The sequence below is a fragment of the Dama dama genome, chromosome 13 (assembly GCF_033118175.1).
Source record: "Dama dama isolate Ldn47 chromosome 13, ASM3311817v1, whole genome shotgun sequence".
NCBI lineage: Eukaryota > Metazoa > Chordata > Mammalia > Artiodactyla > Cervidae > Dama > Dama dama.
In genome coordinates, this window is record NC_083693.1 from 39,089,188 (window position 1) to 39,104,705 (window position 15,518).

At 47.9% G+C, this 15,518-nt stretch overlaps 1 pseudogene; it reads right to left on the reverse strand.

Moving 5' to 3' along the window:
* Positions 1 to 365: 365 nt before the first annotated feature.
* LOC133068005 (POU domain, class 5, transcription factor 1-like) lies at positions 366 to 2,601 on the reverse strand (annotated as a pseudogene).
* Positions 2,602 to 15,518: the final 12,917 nt, after the last annotated feature.

Sequence of the window (15,518 nt, forward strand, 5' to 3'; positions counted from 1 at the left end):
AGTTACCCAGTTTGTAAATGGCAGAGCTGGGATTACAATCCTGAACTGTCTGACCCCAGAGCCAATGCTTTTTCTACCACTGGTGACACAAAATGTTTCCCTTATTGTGATCACCAGAGACTGTATTCATTTTTTTAGGTCCCAGGCTTCTTTATTGAAGAACATAGTGATGACTGATGTGGGGATTAAAATCAAGAGCATCACTGAACTTCACCTTCTCTTCAACCAGTTCTCCCAAACTCCCTGCCCCCAAACCCTTTGTATTCCCAGTTCCTCTCTTAGTGAATGAAGAACTTAATCCCCCACCCCAAGTACAAACCCACAGGGTTCTCTCTCTAGCTCTCCTGTTCCTCTGCCCCCCATTCCTAGGACGGGCAGGCCCTGTGGTTTGAACGCACGGGAGAGCCCAGAGCAGTGACAGACTCCTGGGGGAAAGGCCTCACCTTCAGGGAATGGGACCAAGGAGTACAGACTAGTGAAGTGAGGGGTCCCATAGCCTGGGGTACCAAAATGGGGCCCTGCACCACAGGAAAGGATATTGGCCCCCCTGAGAAAAGAGACCTCAAGGATTTTGCAGCAACCTCAAAATCCTCTCCTTGGGAATGAACAGTCATTGCTTGCTTGTTAGCCCTTCTGGCGATGGTTGCAGAACCACATCCTTCTCAAGCCCAAAATGCTGGGCCGCTAGGCTGCCGCAGAGTGGGCTTCGCCACTGCAGGAAGCCTCTGTTCTTCCTATTGCTGTCCAGGTTGCCTCTCACTCAACTCTCGATACTCTTCCAGGCCTGCATGGGTTTCTGCCTTGCGTATCTCCCGCAGATTCTCATTCTTTTTTTTTTTTTTTTTTTTTAGATTCTCATTCTTGTCAATTTCCATCTACCCACCTCTGCAGCAGGGGCCACAGCTTACACATGTCCTTGATACTGAGCCTCAAAGCCTCGAAACGGCAGATTGTCATTTAGCTGAACACCTTCCCAAAGAGAACCCCTAGGGTGAGCCCCACAGCAGCCTGAGCAGATTCCAGGGTGATCCTCTCCTGCTTGACGAGCTTGGCAGATTGTTCGGGGTTTTTCTGAAGAGCTTTGATGTCCTGGAACTCCTTGGGGTTCAGCTCCAGCTTCTTGCGCAGCTTCACGGCGCCAGCGGGGGCGGTGCAGGGCTCCGGGAGGCTCCCTTGGAGTTGGGGTTGCTCTCCATCCCAGCTTCTGTCTCGCCCGCAGGCTGAGGGGTCTCTGGGCCACCTTGGGGCACCAGCTCCACTCCAACCTGAGGGGCACAGGCAGTTCCTCCACTGAAGTCGTAGGCCGAGAGCACAGGGTAAGCCCCCACACCTCAGCACCAGGCCCAACCCCCAGCCCCATCTCCCACCCAAGGAAGCCCCTGGAAGCTCATCCAGGTTCCTAGCCTGGCTTCAGCCCTCTCGGCCTGTCGCCTTCACCTTGTGCTGGGGTGAGAAGGCAAAGTCAGAAGCCAGGTATCCTGCTGTGGGGGAGAAATGTGCCCCAAGCCCAGGGCCTAGGAAAATGAGAGCTCTTCAAGGGACTACAAAATAATGTTTACAGTTTAATGATACCAAATGACTTCTCATAGAAAAAAAAAAAAAAAAGACAGTATAACAATAACTGACATTTAATAAGGGTGTACTCTGTCCCAAGGCGTCCCAGGTGGTCCTAGTGGTAAAGAACCCTCCCGCCAATGCAGGAGACTTGAGACTCGGGTTCGATCCCTGGGTCCGGAAGATCCCATGGAGAAGGAAATGGCAACCTACTCCAGTATTCTTGCCTGGAGAATCCCATGGACAGCAGAGCCTGGTGGGCTACAGTCCATAGGGTCACAAAGAGTCGGACACAACTGAAGCGACTAACAGGACACAAGCTGTCCCAAGTTCTGTGCTAAGCACTTTTCAGGCAGTGTCACTTTTAATCCTACAATAAACTAATCAAGTTGGCACAGTTTTTAATCCCCATTTTACAGATGATAAAACTGAAGCTCAGAGAGGCTAAATAACTTTACCCCAAATGGACTAAATTTGGCAGTAGGTTTGAACCCAGGCCTTCTAACTGAAGAAAAAAAAAGCAGACAAAGAGAAGAAGTGGGAACCAAGTGACAGAGCAGTGGGTGTGTTCCTCCAGTCTCCAGTTTCTTAGAGCTGTCATCACCTCACATAGCAAGGGCTCCTGGGGACCTTTCAGAAGGAAAGCTCAACCTGCTGCCCAGCCCAGGGCTGCTGGGCTGTTGGCCAGATTCCCTCCCTCCCACAGTATATTTCCTTTGCCTCCATTGATAAGTATCTAGTTTCACCAAAGGTTCCAAGCTCCTGGATCTGGTTTTAATCAGGAGCTAGAGCTGAGCCCTGGAGCAGTGGCCTGGCAGTCCTCGGTGAGGCCCCGATGGAGCCCAGCCACCTTCTCTTCCTCAGAGGCCTCCTGGAGAAAGGTGCTAGATTTCCGGAGCCCCTGCCTTGGGCGGTGGTCCTGTGGACGCACCATTCGAGGCCCCTTCCTTTGGGCAAGGTTTCCGGGGGCTGGGAGAGGGGAGAAAGAAGACTGTTGGCATGGGTCAGGCCAATAGTCATTTTGTAACCAAAGTGCCTGGCCCGCATTCCCCTATAATTGGCTTCTGCAGCCACAGCTAGGACAGAGGCTAGGGCAGCAAGGAGGATGGTTCTGGTCTCTTCCCATCCACTTAACAGATCCCACCTGTGCAGCCCTCCTGCCAGTCAGGGAGGGGAGATCACACCCACTCCCTGGTTTCCTGGAGCCCATCTTTGGCCCGGTGAGGAGATACAGATGAGGAAACACAACTGTTCAACTGTATGACCCTGACTGAGGCAGAAGGCATAATTCTGAGAGCTTGTGGGGAATTCAGGTTGGGAAGATCCCCTGGAGTAGGAAATGGCAGCCCACTCCAGTATTCTTGCCTATAGTATCCCACGGACAAAGGAACCTGGTGGGCTACAGTCCATGGGGTTGCAGAGTCAGACACAACTGAAGCAGCTTAGCACACATGGGGAACTCATGATTCATCACAGTCAGTGCAGGGGGGAGAAGGCATTTGCACAACGACATGAAGGAGGAGGAGGGATTTTCCAGGCAGTATTTAAACACTGGAAAATGGAGAGTGTGTGGTCGACTTTGCAAAGCCTGGCAGTAGTCCACATGTCCACTTTTGTGTGAATTAGAAAAAGAAATGCTCTCTGGGCAAATACAGAAGGCACCCCATCCTCCCTTGCACAGTGCACAAACTGGGCAACTGTTCTAGTGGCCCTGGGACCATAGCAGCTAAATTTTGCCTGCCCTTCACATTTTCCTTTTCCATTCTAGTTAAAGAAACCTTATATTTTGAAATGAAGTGATTCTATGTGGTTACTGCAGGGGTAACCCTTAACCCCACTAGGGGTTAGCTTGATTCAGTCATAGCTAGTCAGAATACTACATGTTCATGGCCCCAGTGATTGGTTCTGGCAAGGGGCATGTGGTCGGAGCTGGGCCAGTCAGACCCTCTTTGGAAAGGAAGGGGGCCCAGGGAAGAGGAACCCTCTATTGGCTGGGTTTTCTGGCTCTCAGAATTTGTTAAGCCTAGAGCTTTCAAGCCAATGGTCATTACTTTTGTGGAGATGCTGCCTGAAAATGGTCAACACAGAAAAATGTACAGCTAAGAAGCTTAGAGGAAGAGATAGAATTCTGATACTGTTTAAACTCCACAGTTCACTTCTAGAACGTTTTAGTTACAAGAACCAATAATTTCCCCTTTTTGTTTAATCTAGTCTGAGTTTTTATGCCTACAATCAAAAGGAATAACCATTATGGAAAGAATTGCTGGGATTCAAGCCAACAGACACAGAGTCTTCAGTGCTTTAAGAAACCAAACCAAGAAAGCTTTGGCTGAGCTGCAAGGACTTCTAAATCAAGAGCTGAAGATGAGAACATGCGTGTGGGGAATGGCTAGACTGTATTCAAGCCTCTTCCAGGTGGCAAATCCCTGAATACTCACGATGGCCTGGGGAGTCAGGTGGGACCACTCGGATGTAGATATGCCATTTAAATCCCTGATTGAGATGAGCCCTCAGTTGGGGAGCTAGTGTCTGAACCCTGGGGCACAGTGATCCCTGGCAGTCTGGGGAGGACCAGCAGAGAATGGCTGCCTGGTGAGAGACAGGCAGGATATCTTGCTGAGTTCCTAGGAAATCTGATTTATTTCATGTAATACTACCCACTCTTGTGTCCCTGGGCCTTTGCATATGCTGATATCTCAGTCTGGGACACCCTCCCCACTTTGTCTGTCTGGCTAATTTCTACTCTGCCTTTAAATTTTAGCTCAGAGTGTCTCTTTCAGGAGACCTGCTGTAGCAGTTTGAAACACAGCTGCAATTTTTTTTTTTTTTTTTTGCCTCTCCTCCCATGAAGAAGTGGATTCTATGACCCCATCTTATGACCGCTTGACCCATAGAACATGTTGGGAGTAATACTGCATTCCTTTTGAGGCTAGGTCATAAAAGTATATGAAGCTTCCACCGTGTTCACTGAGAACACTCACTCTGGTACCCCTGAGACACCATGTAAAAAGCCCAACTACCCTGAGACCACCATGCTGGAGAAGCCACAAGTAGATGCTCTGGTCAACAGTCCCAGCTGAGCCCATTCTTCAGCCAGCCCAGCCCAGACACCCAATCTTCATGTCACGTCCAGCCTTTAGAGTCACTCTAGCTGAAGCCCAAGGTATCATAGAACAGGGAAGTGCTAGCTCCACAGCTCTCTGTCCAAATTCCTGACCTCTAGAATCTGTAAACACGCATGGATTTTTGTGCCACTAAGTTTTAGAGTGGTTTGTTTTGGAGCAAGAAATAACTGAAACACCACCCTTGACTCCTCTGAGTGAACTTCAATGCTTCTTCCCTCATTTGTTGTTTTTTTTTTTTCAAAGTTCCTATGCATCACTCCAACAGAGCACTGGCCACCCTGGGCTGTAGCTGTCTCATTAATGCCTGTCTCTTCTGCTAGTCCTGGGGACTTAGGGCACAAGGGGCTGTATCTCCTTCATCTCCAAATTTCCATGCCCAGGAGTTGCACAGAGCAGACATTAACAGATGAGAGAGAGGGAGAATGAGGATGGCTCGGGGAAGCAAACACTTCCCCGAGGAAGTGTAACAGGTCCAACTGTTACAGGCAACGAGGGAAGTCTAGCCACGTGGGCAGCTGCAGGACGCTATGGGAGCTGACACAGTAGAGGTAACACTCCAGGTGGGAGGTCACAGTGAGGCCCACAGTAAGGACGATCTGAAATTAAGCCACCAAGGTAACTAGCAGCCTCGGGCTCCTTCTGTTGGTACAAACCATTGACAACCTCAGTCTCAGAAGCTGGAGAGGAGCTGAGCCCATGATGAGAGCTGACTCCATCATAAAGAAAGGAGAGCTCTGGGGCCAGGAGCCAGGCCTGGGACATTCGCCAGGGAGACTCATCTTAGAAACACAGGTGTAAGCCATTCCATTCAGTAATAGATCTGGTTGCTTGTTTAGACCATCATGATGGGGGGTAGGGTGGGGGAAAAGGGACAGATATGGGGGAGCTGAGCAGAGTCCCAGAGAGTCCATCTGCCAGAGAACCCACTTAGCCCTGCCTTTGAGGAGTGGGAGGCTCAAGATGACAGAGCATTTTCATTTCTTTCTTTTTCTTTTGGAAAATTGTTCAGAATTTACTTGGGAACACAGTCCTGGAAATGTTAATAATAGGGGAAGTTAACCTAACTTTTGCACTCGCTGCCTCGAGTTAGGACGGCAAGCCAAGCGAATCTGGATCTGGGTTTCAGGGCAGAAGCATCCAGGATGCAGAGCCCAGCTCCCAGGCCTGCCCAGGGGTTTTGGCAAAACCCGAGGCTTCTGGAGGGAGGGCAATGTTCTTGTCTGAGCCTCAAGCAATCTGTGAGGTTTCAGGACAAGCTAAAGAGAAGGAAGAAGGGAACTCATATTTGTTGAGACATATGTGCCAGAAGCATTACTGTCTTTGGCAAACAATCCTCATCAAAACCTTTTAGATGTGTATTAGTGGTCCCATCTTATAGCCAAGAAAACTAAGATTCAGAGAGCTTGTGAGAAATTGCTATTGTGGTGCTGGAGAAGACTCTTGAGAGTCCCTTGGACTGCAAGGAGATCAAACCAATCAATCCTAAAGGAAATCAGCCCTGAATACTCATTAGAAGGACTGATGCTGAAGCTGAAGTTCCACCTGATGTGAAGAGCCAACTCATTAGAAAAGACCCTGATGCTGGAAGAGATGTAAGGTGAAAGGAGAAGAGGGCAGCAGAGGATGAGATGGTTGGATGGCGTCACCGACTCAATGGACGTGAACTTGGGCAAACTTCAGGAGACAGTGAAAGTCAGAGAAGCCTGGCATGCAGCAATCCATGGGGTCTGCAAAGAGTCAGACACAACTGAGCGACTGAACAACAACAAAAGTGTCAAGAGAGGCAGCAGAGAAGGGCACAGACCCTGGGCCGATGTCTCTGTGACTTCCCTGGTGGCCTTGGGGTTCCTGTCCTTCAGTGAGAGGGCTGAACTCATGATCCCACCCAGGATCGGCTTGCATCCTGCCTCTGCCACACTCAAGCAGTGTGACCTCGGGCAAGTCACTTACACTTCGTGTGCCTTTGCTTTCCCGTCACAGAGTTCAACAAGGGTAAATTTTCAGAGAAGAAGGGGCCCCTCCCTTCTTCCATTGCCCTTCTTTATGGAGTATTGGATGTAGAATGTGACATCCATCAAGGGCAGAGCCCAAGAGCACAGGGACCTGTGCCATCCCCCTGTGGGCATCTGGGGCTTTGGCGGCAGCAGCCAGTGTGTGCTGTTCCCTGGGGGAGGGTGAGAGCCCCACGCTGGAGCAGCCGCCGCTGCCAGGAGGTGGTAAGCCTGGTGCTCGGGCAGGCAGGCGCGGCTCTAAGCCGTGAGCTGAGGTCTTCCTGCTGGCCGTTTTCTAAGTGGCTACAGCTGTGATGTGAGATCATGCAGCCGGCCAGCTGCTGATGAGAGGGAAAGATATTCCCCACATCTCTTCACTCTCCTCACCACTCTGCCGCCGCTCAGGGCCACACTTCTTCCTCTCAGGGATGGGGCTGTGAAAGGAGGGATTGGAAGAGGACACTTGTAAGAAAGACCCACAGAAAAAGGGCTGTGCTCCCTTGGCAGGGGGTGGGTGGTGTAATCACAGGAGATTTGGGGGTAGATTTTGCTGGCACTATTTTTCCGGGACATTTTTCAATGAAAAGATTTAACAGCCTTGCCCTTTCTGACGTACAAAATATTCCCTGTGCCTCCAGGGAATGTCAGGCAGGCATCTTGTTTCAAAAAGGCAATGCAAACACATGGTACAAAATTGAAAAGTACCGGGGGAACTTAATATAAAGTTTCCCTCCCAATCCCCAGCAGCTAGAGGCCATGCTGTTACTACTTCTTATGTGCATTTTCTAAGCACGTGCTGGTGTGACTCAGATGGTAAAGAATTTGCCTGCCATGCGGGAGACCTGAGTTTGATCCCTGGAGAAGGGAACGGCTACCCGTTCCAGTATTCTTGACTGGAGAATCCTGTGAACAGAGGAACTTGGCAGGCTACAGTTCATTGGGTCACAAAGAGTTGGACATGACTGAGCAACTAACGCTTTGATCATTATGCTCATCCCTTGTTACGCTAGCTCACAAGTCCGCGTCTCGCCTCCCCTGCTCTTCTCTGTACCGGAAGACGCTGTTCCTCACAGGCTACCGTTTCTAAAATCCTGAGTCGGCCGTCTTCAGGTTGAGCACAAGTCAAGGGCAGGCACCCAGCAGGAAATAAAGGGCAGAGGGGTGAGAAAAAAAGGTCCTCTGTTCCCCTCCCTCTCTGCCGTGTGTGGATTCTCAGCAGCAAATGTGTCTCTTCCATGGATGTGGGATGCATCATTTAGGGTTCCAGACCCACTGGGACTCCAGCTCCTCCAGCCCAGTAAGAGCCTCATCCCTTGGTCCTTCCAGGGGACAGGTCCAGCCACTTCTTTGAGTTGATAGTTTCTGAGCTGCCTTGCCTTCCCTTATTTGGCTTCTCAACTCTTACATCACTTGTTTTCTAGTCAATTCCCTGACTTAAATTCTGTCTGAGAAACCTTTGGTGGTGTGTTTTTCTAACTGGACAGACTGATTCCCTCATTAAAAAAAAGAGTTTTCCCTCCCAAGAAAAACTCTTGGGCAACTGAGAACTCATGCATACATGCTCAGTCGTTCAGTTGCGTCTGACTCTTTGCAACCCCAGGACTGTAGCCCACCAGGCTCCTTTGTCCGTGGAATTTTCCAGGCAAGAGTACTGGAGTGGATTGCCATTTCCTCCTCTCCTCCAGGGGATATTTCCGACCCAGGGGTTGAACCCACCTCTCCTGCACTAGCAGGCGGATTCTTTATCACTGTGCCACTAGGGAAGCCTGAGAACTCATGGATCCACATAAATATTTCCCCCTTTTCCCACCCCAAATTTGACATGTTATATATGGTTCTGCATCTTCCTTTTATTATTATTTTTTGTTTGCTAATATGTCTTGTAGTGTTGTTGTTGAGTTTCTTCATATGTATACATATACAGAGCTATCTCTTTTTAAAATAGAAACATAGGATTCCTTTGTGCACACTGCATTTATTCGACCAGTCTCTACTGAACACTGAGGTTTTCCAGTTGTTTGTTACTATAAATAATTTCTTGGTGAATATCCTTTACATTTGTCACTTCACCCTCATGGAGATCTATCTGCAGGATAAATACCTAGAAGTAGATATGCTGAGTAGTTTCCTTTATAATTTTGATAATATTGCCAACTTGCCCTGCAGAGAAGTTGTGCCAACTCAGTTCACCATACGGCCTCCTGTACTGAGAGGTTTGTGAGACTGGACTATAAGCATCCTGAGGGCAAAGACTATGTCTCTTTTGCTCACCAGTGGACCCCCAGAGCCCAGTGTAGTACAATTAGTAGATGGAAATTTGCCAATGGACTCGGCCAGATCAGCAGCCTCCTGGCCTTGAACAAGTCCCTTGGATGCCAGGATCTCAGAGCCCCACCACCCCCCACCCTTCCAGTTCTGGGATCAAGGACTTCCAAACTGGGTAGAGCTTCAGAATCATTGGAAGAGTCCAGGAAGACAGGTCCTGGACTCCATACAGGGATCCAGCTGCCATGGGCCTGGGGTAGAGGCCCTGGCGAATTGTGAGCCATCACCAGGTCCCCTCAAGGATGGGTGGCTCCTGCTGGCAGGGAGCCCTCAGCTGCAGGCTCCCTTTGGAAAACGTCATGGCTGGAAGAGCAGCCTTGCCCAAGGTCTTATCCCTTTCCAGGAACGATTGCTTCTAATAACTAGTCAACAGTCGGCTTGGCCCCGACACCCCAACTCAGGACAAATCTGAAGAGTCGTCCCAGGCCCAGAACTGCACAAGGGGCGGGCCGAGACCTCTATGGAGACTACATTTTTTCCCTCTGCTCAGTCCCTCTTCCTTGCTCTCCCTTCCTCAGGTATGGATCCCAAAGGCACTTCTTTTTGAAATCTGAACTCTAAACCCCTTCTCAGAGTAAGCTTCCCAGAGAACCCAACCTGTGAGTCTGTATTCTAACCCCTCCCCCTTGGTGATGTGACCTGTAACTTCTGTCCACTGTGAAGGTTACTTTGGATGTATGAGATCTTAATGCTTTTATTTTCTTGGTGCCATAGACCCCTTCTCAGGGTAATGTCTTTAAATACCTAAAATAAAGTACATAGGCTTGCAAATGAAAATCAATTATATTGGAATATGGTAAATCAAAATATTTTTTGCATTCTGAGATAGTCATGTGTGTTTCTTTATTAAGCCATCCACTAGGACCTAGCATTGCATCCACCAACTACCCTGATTTTGAAGTAGTGAAGAGCACAGACTGTATCTTAAGATACCTGTGACCACTGTAATACGATATGAAAATATGGGTGATTTCTGCGGGGACAGAATTCCAAGTGCTGCTAATATTATTGAGGTTTGTTGCTTGCATTCACCATAGGGCAAAATGTTGAATTACTTTTAGAGGTTAGGGAAAATAAAGGTGTCATTTTTGTGTGTCTAAGTCTACAGACCCCTCTGAATTCTATCTGCAAGTCTGTGGTCCAGTGAGTGACCTGCTCCAGTGGGTCACTTGTCTAATCATTGCAGCAGTTCCCAACCTTTTTTGGCACCAGGGACTGGTTTTGTGGAAGACAGTTTTTTCATAGACCAGGGGAGGAAGGGATGGTTTTGAGATAATTCAGGCACATTAAATTTATTGTGCACTTTATTTCTATTATTATTACATCAGCTCCACCTCAGATCATTGGGCTTCCCTGGTGGCTCAGTGGTAAAGAATCCACCTGCCAATGCAGGAGACAGGGGTTTGATCCCTGGGTCTGGAAGATCCCCTGGAGGAGGGCATGGCAGCCCACTCCAGTATATTTGCCTGGAGAATCCCATGGACAGAGGAGCCTGAAAAGCTACAGTCCATGGGTTTGCAAATATTCAGACACAACTGAAGTGACTGAGCACCTACAGATCATCAGGTATTAGATCCTGGAGGTTGGGGACCCCTGGATAGGGTTCCTTGGTCTGTTCTCACTACAAGTCTCCAGGTGGGATCTATTGCCAAACTGAGGGCAGAAGATTTTTAAGCAAAGGGTGGTTGGGATGCCTCTCTAATCTCTGCCCTTCATGAGGTGCAGATAGAGAAAGCATCACTAAATCAGCATTGCTCAGCAAAGCAGGGGCACCCTAAGCCTCCCAGTTTGAGCAGTTTCCAGTTATACTGAAACAAAGTGCCAAGTTGTTTTCCAAGTCCTCCAACCTGGCTGCCTATTCCTCCTGTCAGTGCAGCTGAGCTTCATCTGCTTTTGGCCCTGATGCCCCATGAAAGGCCAGCCAGCTGCTGCCCTGATGGGACAGCCCTCAGTCTAGTTCTTGTTCATTGTTCAGCCACTTGGTTTTCTCCGACTCTTTGTGACCCCATGGACGGCTGCACGCCAGGCTTACCTGTCCATCACTATCTCCGGGAGTTTGCTCAAACTCATGTCCAAACTCATGTCGGTGATAGCATCTAGCCATTTCATCCTCTGTTGCCCTCTTCTCCTGCTCTCAATCTTTTCCAGCATCAGGGTCTCTTCCAATGAGTCATCTCTTTGCATCAGGTGGCCAGAGTATTGGAGCTTCAGCTTCAGCATCAGTCCTTCCAATGAATATTCAGAGTCGATTTCCTTTAAGATTGACTGGTTTGATCTCCTTCAAGTCCAAGGGACTTTCAGGAATCTTCTCCAGTGCCACAGTTGAAACCATGTGACTACTGGAAAAACCATAGCTTTGATTATGTGGACATTTTTTGGCAAGGTAATATCTCTGCTTTTTAATACACTGTCTAAGTTTGTCATGGTTTTTCTTCCAAGAGCAAATGTCTTTTAATTTTGTGGCTGCAAATGTCTTTTAATTTCCACAGTCATTTTGGAGCTCAATAAAATAAAATTTGACACTGTTTCCACTTTCTCCCCATCTATTTGCAATGATGAGACCAGATGCCATGATCTTAGTTAGTTTTAAGTCTGTTTTTTCACCCTTTCACCCTCATCAAGAGGCTCTTTAGTTAGACCCACAGCAAATGTACTGTCCTGTTCAATTAAAGGCAAAATTCATTCAGAACATGTTAATTCCCTCACTCCTCTGAGTAAGTTATTGTGATTTATCTGCCCTGAGGCCTGTAATGTGGAAACTGATGTAATGATGGTTGGGGGCAGCAGGGAGTGTTTGCTGAGTGTCTTAGAGGTGTGATCCATCAGAAGTGGAAAAAGTGAGAATGCTGAGGAGGGTAGGGAGGGGTGGAGAAAATGGGTAGCTTTCTAAAAAGGAACCACCTAAAGGCTGGGCCTCTGGTAGAAGGTTACAAGATGGAAACCTTGCCTGCTGAAATGCCCGCCCCATTCCCTGCCCCAGGGCCACCTTCCACTGAGTGATGTCACACAGGTGGCACTTCTACATCCAGCCCCAGCACATACTAGCCCACTGACATTGGCAAGTCATTCATGCCTTCTAGCTTCAGTTTTCTCACCTCCAGAATGGGACAGTAGTACCAACATGGCCAATGTTTCAGGGTTGTTGTGAGGACTGAGTGAGAGGATGTGGGGGAAAGCTTTGAGAATTTGTAAAGACTGAGTGCCTGTGAAATAAATTCACATATGGCGGGGGTAGGGGGAGATGGATGCAGCTGGGTGAGCAGGGCTGCTATGTCCGAATCGACATGTTGTTGACTCTTCAAGGGAGTCTCTCCAGACATCCAGCGTCTACTGCTTGCCAAGCCATTCGCCCTGGCACAGGACCGGGGAGGGCATGCCTTTTACGGTGCAGTGTCCCTGCCTGCCCTTGCAAACCTAGACCACGTCCAGCTAGAGGGAAGGAAATGAACCTCCACCTTTTCTCTAATGGACTTTTGTGGAGCTCTTAGATTATAATTGTTTAATGGACACATAACCGCAACAATCTCAACTTGTTTCTGTTATTATCTACAGAGATAATTAAAAAAAAAAAAAAACAACAGTGGATAGGTTTTAACAGCTTAATACACAGTAAACACAGCTGCAGTCCAGACAGCAGAGTGCCCAGTACTGAAGAGAGGTGGCCGTGTCCTGGCTGTGTAGCAGGGAGATGTCACACTTGCTTTGTGGACAACCCACAGGCAACGAGAGCATCAGAGCTGCCTTTCATTTCTCCCTCCTAACTTCCTAAGTCCCAAATATATGACAGTTTTCAGTATAAAAATCCTAGTTTGGGAGGTTTGCCCAACTTCCACTTGCTTTCTCTGATCCCAAACACAGAACAGACTCAGTCCCCCATGGTTATAGGGGTTGCGGTGGTTGGGGGAAACAGCAGCTGGCACTCAGCAAGGGGTGATTCCTTGGGCCCCAGGGGCTCAGGGGATTGGGAACTACAGTAGATTGAATGATGTCCCCCCAGATATCCATATCCTAATCCCCGGAACCTGTGAATGTTACCTTTTATGGCAAAAGAAATTTGAAGATGTGACTACATTAAGGATTTTAAGATGGGAAAATTATCCAGTTTATTCAGATGGGCCTGATGTAATCCTATAGGAGGAAGAGGCAGGAGATCAGAATGAGTGGGTGAAAGGGAAAAGGTCATGTGAACATGGAAGCAGAGATGAGAGGGATGAGGCCTTGAGCAAAGTAGTGCTGGAAGCCACCAGAACGGGAAGAGACAAGGAATTTATCCTCCCCTGGTCTGCAGGAAGAAACAGCCCTGATGACACCTTGATTTTAGCCATGGAATTAAAAGATGCTTACTTCTTGGAAGGAAAGCTATGACAAACCTAGACAATGTATTTAAAAGTAAAGGCATCAGTTTGCCGACAAAGATCCGTATAGTCCAAGCTTTAGATTTTCCAGTAGTCATGTACGGATGTGAGAGTTGGACCATAAAGAAGGCTGACTGCCAAAGAATTGATGGTTTTGAATTGTGGTGCTGCAAAAAACTCTTGAGAGTCCCTTGGACTGCAAGGAGATCAAACCAGTCAATCCTAAAGGAAACCAACCCTGAATATTCATTGGAAGGTCTGATGCTGAAGCTCCAATACTTTGGCCACCTGATGTGAAAAGCTGACTCACTGAAAAAGACCCTGATGCTGGGAAGGATTAAGGGCAGGAGGAGAAGGGGGTGACAGAGGATGAGATGGTCGGATGGCATCTCCTGCTCTATGGACATGAGTTTGAACAAACTTTGGGAGACAGTGAAGGACAAGTAAGCCCGATGTGCTGTAGTCCATGGGGTTGCAAACACCTGGACCCAAGACATAGCAAATGAACAAGGCTCATTCTGGCCTTCTGAACTTCAGAACTATAAGAGAATACATTTGTGCTGTTTTAAACCACTAAGTTTGTGATAATTCATTACAGCTGCAATAAGAAACAAAAACACAGTGATAAACCTTGCTGCATGTCATGATCTGAGAGGTCAGAGGTAGTATGACTTCAGGAACACCCATGGTGGCCCTATGCCAAATCTTCACTCTCAATGTCTAAAATTCAAAAGTTAAGGCTACCAGGAATAATAGCTAACTTTAATAAGCACTTACTATGTGCCAGGCTTGTGGTTAAGTGCTTTAATTTAAAGCCTGTCTCCTTTTGGTAGTTCAGTTCAGCTCAGTTCATTCACTCAGTCGTGTCTGACTCTTTGCGACCCCATGAACCGCAGCACACCAGGCCTCCCTGTCCATCACCAACTCCCAGAGTCCACCCAAACCCATGTCCATCACCATGTTGGTGATGCCATCCAACCATCTCATCCTCCGTCGTCGCCTTCTCCACCTGCTCTCGATCTTTCCCAGCATCAGGGGCTTTTCAAATGAGTCAGCTCTCCGCAATCAGGTGGCCAAAGTATTGGAGTTTCAGCTTCAACGTCAGTCCCTCCAATTAACACCCCGGACTTGTTTCCTGTAGGATGGACTGATTGGATCTCCTTGAAGTCCAAGGGACTCTCAAGAGTCTTCTCCAACACCACAGTTCAAAAGCATCAATTCTTTGGCACTCAGCTTTCTTTATACTCCAACTCTCACATCCATACATGACCACTGGAAAAACCATAGCCTTGACTAGACGGACCTTTGTTGGCAAAGTAATGTCTCTGCTTTTGAATATGCTATCTAGGTTGGTCATAACTTTCCTTCCAAGGAGTAAGCGTCTTTTAATTTCACGGCTGCATTCACCATCTGCAGTGATTTGGGAGCCCCCAAAAATAAAACCTGATACTGTTTCCACTGTCTCCCCATCTACTTCCCATGAAGTGATAGGACCAGATACCATGATCTTAGTTTTCTGAATGCTGAGCTTTAAGCCAACTTTTTCACTCTCCTCTTTCACTTTCATCAAGAGGCTTTTTAGTTCCTCTTCACTTTCTGCCATAAGGGTGGTGTCATCTGCATATCTGAGGTTATTGATATTTCTCCCGGCAATCTTGACTCCAGCTTGTGCTTCTTCCATCCCGGTGTTTCTCAGGATGTACTCTGCATAGAAGTTAAATAAGCAGGTGACAATATACAGCCTTGACATACTCCTTTTCCTATTTGGAACCAGTCTGTTGTTCCATGTCCAGTTCTAACTGTTGCTTCCTGACCTGTATACAGGTTTCTCAAGAGGCAGGTCAGGTGGTCTGCTATTCCCATCTCTTTCAGAATTTCCCACAGTTTATGGTGATCCACACAGTCAAAGGCTTTGGCATAGTCAATAAAGCAGAAATAGATGTTTTTCTGGAACTCTCTTGCTTTTTCAATGACCCAGTGGATGTTGGCAATTTGATCTCTGGTTCCTCTGCCTTTTCTAAAACCAACTTGAACATCTGGAAGTTCATGGTTCACATATTGCTGAAGCCTGGCTTGGAGAATTTTGAGCATTACTTTACTAGCGTGTGAGATGAGTGCAATTGTGCGGTAGTTTGAGCATTCTTTGGCATTGCCTTTCTTTGAGATTG